The sequence below is a fragment of the Triticum urartu genome, chromosome 7 (assembly GCF_003073215.2).
Source record: "Triticum urartu cultivar G1812 chromosome 7, Tu2.1, whole genome shotgun sequence".
NCBI classification, from domain to species: Eukaryota; Viridiplantae; Streptophyta; class Magnoliopsida; order Poales; family Poaceae; genus Triticum; species Triticum urartu.
Genome location: NC_053028.1, coordinates 155,025,847 through 155,039,319, shown reverse-complemented (window position 1 = coordinate 155,039,319; position 13,473 = coordinate 155,025,847).

The window sequence follows — 13,473 nt, the reverse complement described above, 5'->3', positions numbered from 1 at the left end:
TTGTGGTATTCGAGTTGCTTCAATGTCAAGTGTTGATTCCATACTTTCCCCAAGCGGTGTTCTCATATTTCCATGTGAATACCAATCCTTCATGATAATCGATATTGTGATGTCAATCCTTTTCAACCGGCGTGTTTCTCTTCAAGTGGATCCGATCATTTTCAACATCTGCAAGACTCAACTCAAGTTTTTTTCTCAACGGTGTTTGTTTCATCCGTCCCAAGTTGCCTTTGTTTACCCGCCCTCCCACCCTTTTCCTTCAAGAAATCAAATTTCTTAATCAAGTATCCATTTTATTCATGAGAAGTCTCTTCATTCTTTTCTTTCAATGTTCTTATCCGGTGATTCTCATGAAGATTCTAGCGGAGCCTCAAGTTCATCATTATTCGCTCTTTTTCTTCTCTGGTGGATTCAAGTCAAGCTTTGTTGATCATATCCTTTCCTTGTTTCAATGCTTTCCCATGCCGTTGCACCTCTTAATCTTTCACTTCTCGCTGTTCAATTGTTCCGGAGTGCTGAAGATATCTCAGAAGATTCGTGTGTCCACTCTACATTCGTTCAACCTATTCCGAGGGTGTTATCTCATTCAAGCCTTTTAATTCAGCCGTTGCAATCTCTCTTTTCAAGCAATTTTTTTCAACGGTGTTTCTCTTGAGCGGGCCCTAACCCACAGGTTTTTTCCCAGGATCTTACATGACTCTTCTAATTCTTTCCGGAGTGATTTTTTCAAATTCAGTCAAATGTCTTTCTCCAAGATCTTTCAAATTGTTTTCATCGTTTGGTTCAACCTTTCTATTCTTCATCCCGGAGTGCCTCAACAATTCAAGGTGGTGTTTCTCATCGTCATTCTCAACATTTGAAGATCGAGTAAGAGTTTCTCTTAAATCTTGCTCTATTCTCTTCAAGATTCATGGTTATAGCTTGATGCCATCCTCTCATAATTGTTTTCGTTTGTGAGAATTCCTTTCACCCATCCGAAGTAATTCAGAAGTATTTTCAGTTTGATTCTCCGAAGGCTATCATTTCAGAAGATTTATTCATTCCAGCTTTCAGCTCTCATTCTCGAAATCATACCGGTGCATCATTCAAGTTTTCTCTAATCAGCCCGTGATCTATTTGTTCTCATGTATCTAAATTCCTTCAAGTAACTTCATTCGTTTTCCAATTCTTCCCGGTGAATTTGTGCTTTTCCTATTTTCATGTTCAATTCTTATGGTGGTCCATTCAAGATTACTGTTCTTTGGGTTTATTATCAATTCATTCATTCTTTCCAATCCCGACCGGTGATTCGTTGAAGACCTTTCTCAAGTTTGTGCTATATCTCTCTTAATACTTTCTACGAGAATAAGTAGTATGCCAAATCCATTGTGTGCCATCAATTTAATTGATGAAGGATAAGCATAATGTAATTCTTATTCTTGTTTCATCGAGTATATTCAACTCCTTATTCCGGAAGCTCATCAAATTCTTGGTTTAAATTGTTTCATCTTTTCTTTTCCCGGAGTCCCAAGCTCTCTCAATTATATCATCACGAAGCTCCATTTAATCATTGCTAGGCTTCTCCTGGAGTCCTTTTCAACATTCCTTTTGTTTGATCATTCTTTTATTACCGGAGTTCTTCACGGAGGCTCTACCTGGTGCTTCGTCAAGGATTCCTTTCATTCTTCAATTGTCCTCAGGTTTTCTCTCGAAGTTATGATCCGCCAAGTTATACTTCAAGCTTTCTTCATCTTGCATTCTGAAGCGCAATTCTTTCATATCTCATCTTTTGAGATGGTGTTATGTCATTGTTGATAATTTCCCTTCATGTTTCATGATTCACAAGTTTTCAAGAGTGACATATCTTAAATCCATCATTTTCAGTTCATTCAGGACATCTTTTCAATACATCAATCTCTTCATTGGAGTATATTGGGTTATATTTCACCTAAAGCCTTCCATAAGGATTGTCGCTATTTATGGTGCTTATAAATGACCCAAGTTCTTCATTTATCCTCCCGGTGAAATAAGCTTCTCGTCTCCTTGCTCATATAAAATCCAAGCTGTTGTTTTCGTTAGTGGCAGAATTTCACCTCATAATTTTGAGATGTCTTCCATAAGCCCACATCAAGCGTATCCTTTCGTTGTTGATAATCCAACAACTTCGTTGTAGCATTTGTTGTAAGCATGCTCTCTCAAGATCTTGTTTTCCATCCGTTCATTCCATTCAATTCTTACATTTGTTCCGGAGGCAGTGTGTTGTTGATTTCATCAAGTATCCTCATTTTGTCAAGATCATGTTCGATTCCTTCCATTTACAGTCGGAGTGTTGTCCAAATTATATCATTCTTATTCCTTCTCTATCTTGTTTTAACTGGTGTGTTGTGTCTATCATTCTTTTCTAACTGGAGTCTCATCCAAGTGCTTTCATTTTTCCAAGTTCATATTCTATGCCTTCCATTTCCAACCGGAGTGGTGTCATAATTGATCCTTGTCGTTCCTTGTACATCTCGTTTCAACCGGAGTGCTTGCATCTACCTCTTGTACATTGTAACATTTTTTCCATGTCTTTCAACCTACAAGGTTCTAGTAATGTTCCTTGTTCCTCTTCTCTAACGGAGTGTTTTCAACCTTGTTCATCTTCGTTGTATTCTTTTCTCGAAATTTGTTCAACCTCGCAAGGTTCTTTGGTTTCACTCATTTGTCAAAGAAGCAATTTGTTTTACCTCTTCTCTTCCCCTTCCTTTTCCCTCTGGTGCCATCCTAGATCTCGGGACGAGATCCTCTCGTAGTGGTGGAGTGTTGTGACGCCCCGAGACCATTGCGCCAGGTGTCTTCCAGTTATTCGCCATCGTTGCCATGTCTTTCGCTTGCGTGTTGCATCTTGCCATGTCATCATCCGCATTGCATCTGCATGTTTTCAAAAACTTGCATCCGTCCGGGTTCCCCCAGTTCCGTCTGTTGTCCGTTCTGAACCCAAACACACTTGCACGCGCCCGCGGCACGTCCGAAATATTATTTCATAAGTGGCCGGAAAATGTTCTCAGAATGGGATGAGAGTTGGCATGTGGTCTTATTATAGTGTAGGTAGGCCGCCTGCCAAGTTTCAGCACATTCGAAGTCCGTCTGACGCCCCAACGTTTAATTATAGCGACAGTATAGCCGGTCAAACGTCGGACGTTTTGGTCTCCGGAAACGGTTGCCCGGCTGCCTTCTTTCCTCTCCTCTCAGCCCAAGCCTCTCTACACATTTCACTAACGACCGCCAGGCCAGCCTACCCCTCCTTGCACAGTGCATCGACCCCTCGCGTGTGTCCGAAACTCACCCGAACCCGACTCGGACTGTCACTACTGTTGTGTCCGGATCATCCCCAAACATCTACAAAACGTCTCTGTTTTATTATTTGATCTCCCTAGCCTATTTATCTGAGACCATTAAATTAACATCGGAGGGTCCAAATGGCCCTAAACTTAGCCCTTTTGCTATTTATAGATCAACCAATACCTATTTTGGGCAAACCCTAAAATCTAGGGACTTGTCCCTGCCGCCGCCGCCGCACTCATCTCCCAAATCCCCATCGGGATCCACCCCGATCCACCAGCAAACCGAAGCCGCCTCCTCCTTCCTCGTTTTCCCCATCGGGCCAACCAGCATCCCCTTCCTCGATCTCCTTCTCCAGCATCCCCTCCTCCATCATCCCGCGCGGCACCTGCCAGCTCACCAGAGGCGAGTACCGCCACCAGGCCGGACTCCCACCTCGCGCCCTCTTTTTCTTCCCTCTGTCTTCTCCCGTCTTAGCTCTCTCTCTCTCTCGCTATAATGAGCCATGGCCTCCGCACCTTGCAGGAGCACATCCAGGAGCACACCAACGCCATGGATGCCTACCCGAGCTCCTGTTCACCTCACCGTCATCGGGAATTGGTGTCCCGCGGCCGGATCTGTCAAGTCCGCGACCTCGCTGGAGTTCCCGCTTCGTCAGCCGTCGTCCCCTCCTTCACGAATGAGTTCCAGTGCGCCGAGCCACCCAGCACCGTTCCGCCGCCCCGTCCACGCCTTGCCGGAGATGCCCCACCAGATCCGTGTTGCCGGCCCTCACGGAATCACGCCAAGTCCCTCACCGGCCTTCCCTGCTTCTTCATGCGAGAACGACGTCGACCGCGCCTGCTGCTTCCCCCTGCTTCGCGTCGAACCGCTCCAGCGCCACTGCTCCCCTGCTTTTCTGTCGAGCAGAGGGCGCCGCGCCCGTATCCTCCCCACCTCGCGAGTCTGGGCTGGCCAGCGCCAAGCCAGGCCCAGTCGGGCTAGATCCACACCGCCCTTGCTGGCGTTCCTCTCCACCAGTGGGCCAAGCCCATGGGTGAGCAGCCTCAGCCCTCTCCTGAGCACTATGGGCCCAGTCAGTTACAACCCATGTTGTTTTTTTTTCCTGAACAAATCTGTCTAATATCCAGTGTAAAACAGTTTTACAGAAAGGCCCTTGCACTTCATGCATATCCTAACTAATTAACCGTGCATCGGATTAAAACAAACTTTATATGTAAAATGTCTAGAATTTTGTCTAGTTTAATAATATCCAACTTTCATATATGTTTAAAATGTTTAAAATGATGTTTGCTTTAATTTTCTAAAATAACACGCTAAAATGATTTATTTCATAACTAATTAACCGTAGCTCCAAATTTAATAAACTTTATATGTAAATGGGGTAGAAAAATGCCTAGTTCAACATGGTGTACTTGCTTTGCATGTTTAACAATTCTAAAATTGTGTTTAGGGCAGAACAGTACCAATCCTAAAATATGCACATGAGGAGTTTCCGGATTTGTTGTTTTGTTGTTCCGGCCTCATTTAAACTTGCCTAGATAGGTAGTTTTTCATATGCTTCACCCCTTGTCATGTTAAACAACATTTAATATTGTTGGGTATATAAATGAGATCGAACTAAATAACTTGAATGTGGTGTTCTGTCTATGCAACTCGTTGCATATTGGGCTCCACTTAATTTGTAGGATTGTTTGTGCATTTTGCCATGCCATGCCTCATTAAACCGGACATGCATCATACTTGGTTGTGCATCATGCCATGTTTATGTGGTGGTTGTTTACCATGTTGTTTGCTTCTTTCTGGTGTTGCTTTTTCGGGTTAGTTCCGATAACATCGCGTTTGTGAGGATCCGTTCAACTACGTCTGTTTGTCTTCTTCATGGACTCGTTCTTCTTCCTTGCGGGATTTCAGGCAAGATGACCATACCCCCGAAATCACTTCTATCTTTGCTTGCTAGTTGATCGCTCTATTGCCATGCCGCAATAACTACCACTTGCTATATCATGCCTCCCATATTGCCATGTCAAGCCTCTAACCCACCTTTCCTAGCAAACCATTGTTTGGCTATGTTACCGCTTTGCTCAGGCCCTCTTTTAGCGTTGCTAGTTGCAGGTGAAGATGAAGTTTGTTCCATGTTGGAACATGGATATGTTGGGATATCACAATATCTTTTATGTTAATTAATGCATCTATATACTTGGTAAAGGGTGGAAGGCTCGGCCTTATGCCTGGTGTTTTGTTCCACTCTTGTCGCCCTAGTTTCCGTCATACCGGTGTTATGTTCCTTGATTTTGCGTTCCTTACACGGTTGGGTGTTATGGGGACCCCTTGACAGTTCGTTTTGAATAAAATTTCTCCAGCAAGGCCCAACCTTGGTTTTACCATTTGCCTCACAACCACCTACTTTTCCCTTGGGAGTCGCACTCCCGAGGGTCATCTTTATTTTAGCCCCCCCGGGCCAGTGCTTGTCTAAGTGTTGGTCCGAACCGAGCTGCCTGCGGGGCCACCTCGGGGAAACTTGAGGTTTGGTTTTACTCGTAGCTAGTCTCATCCGGTGGTACCCTGAGAACGAGATACGTGCGACTCCTATCGGGATTGTCGGCACATCGGGTGGCTTTGCTGGTCTTGTTTTACCATTGTCAAAATGTCTTGTAACCGGGATTCCGAGTCTGATCGGGTCATCCTGGGAGAAGGAATATCCTTCGTTGACCGTGAGAGCTTGTGATGGGCTAAGTTGGGACACCCCTGCAGGGTTTTCAACTTTCTAAAGCCATGCCCGCGGTTATGGGCAGATGGGAATTTGTTAATATCCAGTTTTAGAGAACTTGAAACTTAACTTAATTAAAATGCATCAACCGCGTGTGTAACCGTGATGGTCTCTTTCCGGTGGAGTCCGGGAAGTGAACACGGTTCTTGTGTTATGCATGAACGTAAGTGGTTACAGGATCTCTTCTTGATCACTTCTAGTTCACGACCGTGCTTTTCTTCTCTTCTTGCTCTTATTTGCATAAGTTAGCTACCATATATGCTAGTGCTTGCTGCAGCTCCACCTCACTACCCTTTCCTACCCATAAGCTTAAATAGTCTTGATCTCGTGGGTGTGAGATTGCTGAGTCCTCGTGACTCACAGATTCTTCCAAAACCAGTTGCAGGTGCCGATGATACCAATGCAGGTGACGCAACCCAGCTCAAGTGGGAGCTCGATGAAGATCGTGTTCGTTGTGTTGTTTCGTTTCCTTTCGATCAGTACTGGAGCCCAGTTGGGGCGATAGGGGATCTAGCATTAGGGGTGATCTTCTTTTATTTTGGTTTTGTAGTCGGTCCTTGATTGTATTCTGGAAGATGTAATGCTATATTTATGTATTGTGTGAAGTGGCGATTGTAAGCCAACTCTTTATCCCTCTCTTATTCAGCACATGGGATGTGTAAAGATTACCCCTCTTGCGACATGCCTACTATGTGGTTATGCATCTAAGTCGTGCTCCGACACATGGGAGATATAGCCACATCGTGGGCGTTACAGGGGTGGTGGCAGGCTGGGGCCCCCACAAGCCCCTTTAGTCCCAGTTTGTATCACAAACCAGGATCCTGGTTTTTATAACCAACCGGGACTAAAGATGTCCCTATATAAACTCTTTGTCCAGCCTGAGCCCATTCTCTGTTTTCTCCTTTCCCCTCTCTGTTCTCCCCCTTAGCTTGAGCTCATCCTCCATTTTTTTCCAAGATTTGAGGCACCCCATCCCTCCAAGTGTTCACAAAGGTTAGCAACTTTGTCCTTTCATCTCTCATTGCTAGATTAATTAGCTCGTGCAATGCTCTATAAGTATAGTGATTTGTGGGTTTTAGTTTGGGAGTAATTATGTGGGAGTTTATTTGATGTATATGCAATTTAAGCTCAAATTAACTTCTTAGTTTGCAAATTTACTTAGTGCCTTCCTGTCCCCGTCCTAACCACCGTTGACCGCGCGCACTATCCCGTCACCGGCACCACCTTGGTGAGCCTCTTGTTCTTATCTTTTTTATAAAAAAAATCTTATTTGTACGATTTAGATAGTTACTTGTATAATTTTCTTACTTGTATGATTGTTTGTTATACATAGTGCCACGGTCTTGATATCCGTCCCCGTCAGCCCTCATCTGGTTTCTGATTCAGATGTGGTATATTCTCTTTTATAACTATTTGTTGCATTTCACGTTTATGAAAATTATGCCCATCAAGTTGACATAGATATTTTTATCTAGGAGGTATGTGAAACGGAAATTGCAACCGACCCTCTTGTCGAGAAGTTAAATTTAGTTGAAAAATAAAATGTGTATTTGAAAGAAAAATTGAAAAGAATTGAAGAAGAGAAGATGAAATTGGAGTTGTATGTTGCCGATGTCGTCGATGATCACAACATCAAGATGGATGCAATGCGCTTGAAGATTAGAAAGATTAGAAAATATGCCGTTAATAAAGAGGCTTGGTATCACTATGATGTTGGATCAATTGTTACCTTAGTTGCGATCTTGATCGCATTTGTTGTTGCATTTTAAATGCTTTAGCTAGATATTTGTATGTTGTTTTATGGGAATTAGTGTGTATGAACTTGTATTAATTTGGTCTTTTCGGTGTTGTGTAATGAAGATGAGCCGGCAATGGATGTACGACGACTGACGCTCTCCCTAGTTCATTGATGGCATGCATAGTTTTCTACATGCGGTTGAGGCAAACAAGCGGGGTAGTTTTATGTGTTGCCCATGTGTTGTCTGTAAGAATGATAACAATTACTCTAGCTCAACAGTCATTCACATCCACCTATTTACGTCCGTCTATAATTGTTGGACCAAGAACGGAGAAAGAGGGGTTCTAATAGAAGAGAATTAAGAAGAAGAGGATGATGGTAGCTATCTGATGTCTACTATGCAACTTTATTCTTTTAGACACGTGTTGGGCCTCCAAGCGCAGAATTTTGTAGGACAGTAGCAATTTTCCCTCAAGTGTATGAACTAAGGTTTATTGGTCCATGGGAGGCGTAGGATGAAGATGGTCTTTCTCAAGGAACCCTGCAATCAAATACAAGAAATCTCTTGTGTCCCCAACACACATAATACGATGGCAATTTGTATAGGAAAAGGATTAAAAACAGCTGGATGATTTTGGCGCAGCGCAAGCCGCCTCTAATGCTTGACACGCGTCCGTGTGAGGGACCGCCATCGCTTGACTCTTCCACACGAGAGAATCTCATCCACTCATTTTTCTTCCTTCTTGCCTCATCCACTCGTAAACTTCTTCGTCTCCCTCCTGATTTGCTTTTTTCTCTGGCAAGAAGCAAGGTCGCGCACGACGATGACCCCTCCGACACCACGTGCATCAGTGCCGTTGCTGCTGCAAGGTCCGCCATCGCCACCGCATGCTGCATCATAGCATCTCCGCACGCCGCAGTATGTGCTGCGTCACAGCTTTCGCCGTCGTCGTCGCTCTCGCAGGCTTTGTCGCAGGACCTCATCGGTGTCGCGCAGTGTTGCAGTGAAGCTTCGTCGGTGAGTGCCACGGCGGAGCTTTGATAGGGCAGCCGTGCGCTGGTGACATTGCAGTGAAGCGTCGAGGCGGCCGTCGGGGTACTGTGATAGAGCATCGCCATGCAGGTGGTGACGCCGCAACGAAACATCACCACGGTTGCCATGAAGCACCGTCGGAGCTGCTGTGAAGCGCTGCGAGGGTCATGGAGCTCTGTCGAGATTGCAATGAAGCGCCGTCGAGCATCACCGGAGCTGCAGTGAAGCGCCACGGGGGTCATTGGAGCTCCAGCGAGGTTGCAATGAAGCGTCACCGGGGGCCGCAAGGGTCGTTGGAGCTCCGCTGAGGTTGCAATGAAGCACAGTAGAGCGTCACCGCAGCTGCAGTGAAGTGCCACGGGGGTCATTGGAGCTCCGGCGAGGTTGTAATGAAGCGCAGCCGGGCACGGCGGGAGCTGTAGTGAGGCGCCGTGGAGGTCGTTGAAGCTCCGGCGAGGTTGCAGTGAAGCGCCGTCGGGCACCGCCGGAGCTGCGGTGAGGCGTTGTGTGGTCCTTGGAGCTCTGGCGCCGGTCAGTGTTGCGAGGTGTTGCCATGGAACTGCTGCGCTGCGTGGTGATGTCCATGGGGGCTGGATGATCATACGGATGTGGAGCCTCTGGTTGGACGGCTGTGGAGGCGACTTATTTTTGACTAAAATCATCCGGATGAATTGTAGTAGTCGCCATTTGTATAAGTGCACTAGTTCAGCGAAGAGATGGTGATAAAAGTGTAATATGGATGGTAGAAATATATTTTTATAATCTGAATAAATAAAAACAGCATGGTAGCAAATAGAAAACGGGCACAAAAACGGTATTCCAATGCTTGAAAATGAGGCCTAGGGTCCGTACTTTCACTAGTGCAATCTCTCAACACTGCTAATATAATTGGATCATATAACCACCCCTCAAAGTGCGACGAAAAATCACTCCAAAGTTCTTATCTAGTCGAGAACATATGAAGAAATTGTTTGTAGATATTCTTTCCGATCGATCTATCCAAGAGTTCGTACTAAAATAACACCAAGTTATTCTTTCTAATTGATCTATCAAGAGTTCGTGCTAAAATAACACTAAGTTATTCTTTCCGATCGATCTATCAAGAGTTCGTACTAAAATAACACCAAAGCAAATTCAGATTCATAATACTCAATCCAACATAAAGAACCTCAAAGAGTGCCCCAAGATTTCTACTGGAGAAACAAAAGACGAGAACGTGCATCAACCCTTGTGCATAGATTACCCCAATGTCACCTCGGGAATCTGCGAGTTGAGTGCCAAAACATATACCTAGTGAATCAATATGATACCCCATTGTCACCATGAGTATTCATTTGCAAGACATATATCAAGTGTTCTCAAATCCATAAAAGTATTCAATCCGATAACAACGAAATCTCAAAGGGAAAAACTCAATTCATCACAACAAGATAGAGAGGGGAAAACACCATATGATCCGACTATATTAAAAAGCCCACGATACATCAAGATTAAACACATAGCTACTGGTACAAAGCCTCAACCCCGAGGGTGGACTACTCCCTCCGCATCATGGTGGCCGCCGGGACGGTGAAGATGGCCACCGGAGATGATTCCCCCCTCCGGCAGGGTGCCGGAATGGGTCTAGATTGGTTTTCGGTCCCTACAGAGTCTTGCGGTGGCGGAACTTCTGATCTAGGTATGTTTCTGATGGTTTCTCTATTTATAGGAATTTTTGGCATTGGTTTCATGGTAAGATGGGCCTCGAGGTGAGCACAACCCACCGGGGCAAGTGAGGCCCACCAGGCGCACCCTTGTGGCTTGTGCCATCCTCGTGGCTCTTCTGGCCCTCCCATGAAGCTTTGGGGGTCTCTTTTGTTCCAAAAAATCGTCAAAAAGTTTTAGCTCATTTGGAGAACTTTCATTTCTGCACAAAAAACAACACCACGGTAGTTCTGCTGAAAATAGCGTCAGTCTGGGTTAGTTCCATGCAAATCATACAAAAACCATATAAAATTCGTGTAAACATGGCATGAATACTTCATAAATTATAGATACGTTGGAGACGGATCAGCATCCCAAGATTAAATCCTACTCGTCCTTGAGTAGGTAAATGATAAAAGAAATAATTTATGAAGTGTGAATGCTAGCAAAGTGCATAAGTCTAATCAATGATAATTTCAATCACTTTTCCTAGCATCATAACAACAACACTTTCTCATAAAACTTATCATGATAAAGTAGCAATTGAAAATAGAATTTTTTTTGTGGAATGATACCTATCATATTCATCATATACTCTTTTCTTTTGTAGCATGGACATTTGGAATTGAATGATTCAAAGCAATAGTCTATAATTTGACATGAGGACATCAATACTCAAGCATATGAACAAGCAACCATGTCTTTCAAAATATCAACACTAAGCTATCACTAGCCCATCATGCTCAATCATTGATCCATTCATGAAACACACTCGCATATTAGCTTCATCCAATGCTCAAGTATGATCATAGTGCCCCTTAGTTGGTGCTTTATAAGAGAAGATGGAGACTCAAATAAAAATAAAAATTGCAAAGTAAATAGATAGGCCCTTCGTAGAGGGAAGTAGGGATTTGTAGAGGTGCTAGAGCTCAAAGCGAAAATTGAGAGATACAAACATTTTGAGAGGCATACTTTTCCCACCAACGAAAATGACTTAGAGCTCCCAACACTTTCCATGATAGATATATCATAGGCGGTTCCCAAACAGAAAATAAAGTTTATTCCTTTTTCAACCATACTTTCACTTTCCGTGGCTAACCATATGCACGGGTGCCCTCCATACCAACACTTTCCAAGGAATTTATTATTTGACAACATAAAGTAAATTCATTTTTCATTTCGGGACTGGGCATCCCTAATACCTTTGCCTTACTCTCATGCAATGACAAGTGAATAAACACTCATCGTGAGAATAACACATCTAGCACGGAAAATATTGGCCACCCCTCACCGCCTCATGAGTGGTACAAGCACACAAAAGAAAATTTTATTTTGAAAATTAGAGATGGCACATACAAATTTTCTTAGAACGACAAAAGAATACCGCGTATAGGTAGGTATGGTGTACCCATGTGGCAAAACTGGTTTAAAGGATTTTGGATGCACAAGTAGTGATCATACTTAGTGCAAAATGAAGGCTAGCAAAAGATTGAGAAGAGACCAACCAAGAAACGAATAATCTCATAACTAAGCATTGAGCATAATTAACAATGAATAATGGACCACAAGTAGGATGTAATTTCATTGCATAACTACTGACTTTCGTGCTTGCATAGGGAATCACAAACCTTAACACCAATATTCTTACTAAATCATAATTACTCATCAACATGACTCACATATCATATCATCATATCTCAAAGCTATCACAAGGAATCAAGTTTATTTTGTCCAATGATCTTCATGAAAGTTTTTATTATATCCTTCTTGGATATCTATCACTTTGGGACAAATTTTCAAGTGTTGCCTTTGATAAGCTCAAAAAAATTAAGTGAAGATCATAAGCATAATATTTATTTCTCTCAAATTAATTTAAGTGAAGCAAGAGAGAATTTCTACAAAAATATTAAAGCACACCATGCTCAAAAAGATATAAGTGAAGCTCTATAGCAGATGACAAACTACTCCAAAAAGATATAAGTGAAGATCAAGCGAGTAGTGAAGTAAATAGGTAGCTAATTGTGAACTCTCTGTTATTTAAAAACTTTCAGATCTAAGTATTTTACTAAAATAGCAAGCAAAAACAAAATAAAATGACAGTCTAAGAATAGCACACATCATGTGAAGAAGCAAAAACTTAGGCTCAACCGATACTAACCAATAATTGTTGAAGAAGAAAGGTGGGATGCCTACCGGGGCATCCCCAAGCTTAGATGCTTGAGACTTCTTGAAATATTATCTTGGCATGCCTTGGGCATCCCCAAGCTTGAGCTTTTGTGTCTCCTTAATTCTTCTCATATCACAGTTTTCCTAAATCTTAAAAGCTTCATCCACACAAAACTCAACAAGAACTCGTGAGATAAGTTAGTATAAACTAATGCAAAAACCTTATCATTCTCTACTGTAGCAAATCACTAAAATTATTATTAAACATTGCATACTAAATTCCTCTGCATATTTAATACTCCTATCCTCAAATAGTATCATTAAACAAGCAAACATATGCAAACAATGCAAACATAACAGCAATCTGCCAAAACGGTACCGTTTGTAAAGAATGAAATAGCATCAATACTTCTTAAACTCCAAAGGTTATTAAAATTTACCACACTGTATAAAATTTATCAGAGCTTATTTCTCAAAAAGTTTCAACATTTTATCACATTATGACTTTTCTAGAGAATTTTTGCAACAGCGATAAACTTTCTGTTTTGAAACAGCAACTCATAAACTTGCAAGATAAGCATGGTAAAGGCTATCCTTGGCATTTTTATTGAAAATAAACATGCAAAACATTATTATAAATAACAGAAACAAAATACAAATAAAATAAAATGACGCTCCAAGCAAAACTCATATCATGTGACGAACGAAAATATAGCTCCAAGTGAGGTTACCGATAATGTTGGAGACGAAAGAGGGGATGCCTTCCGGGGCATCCCCAAGCTT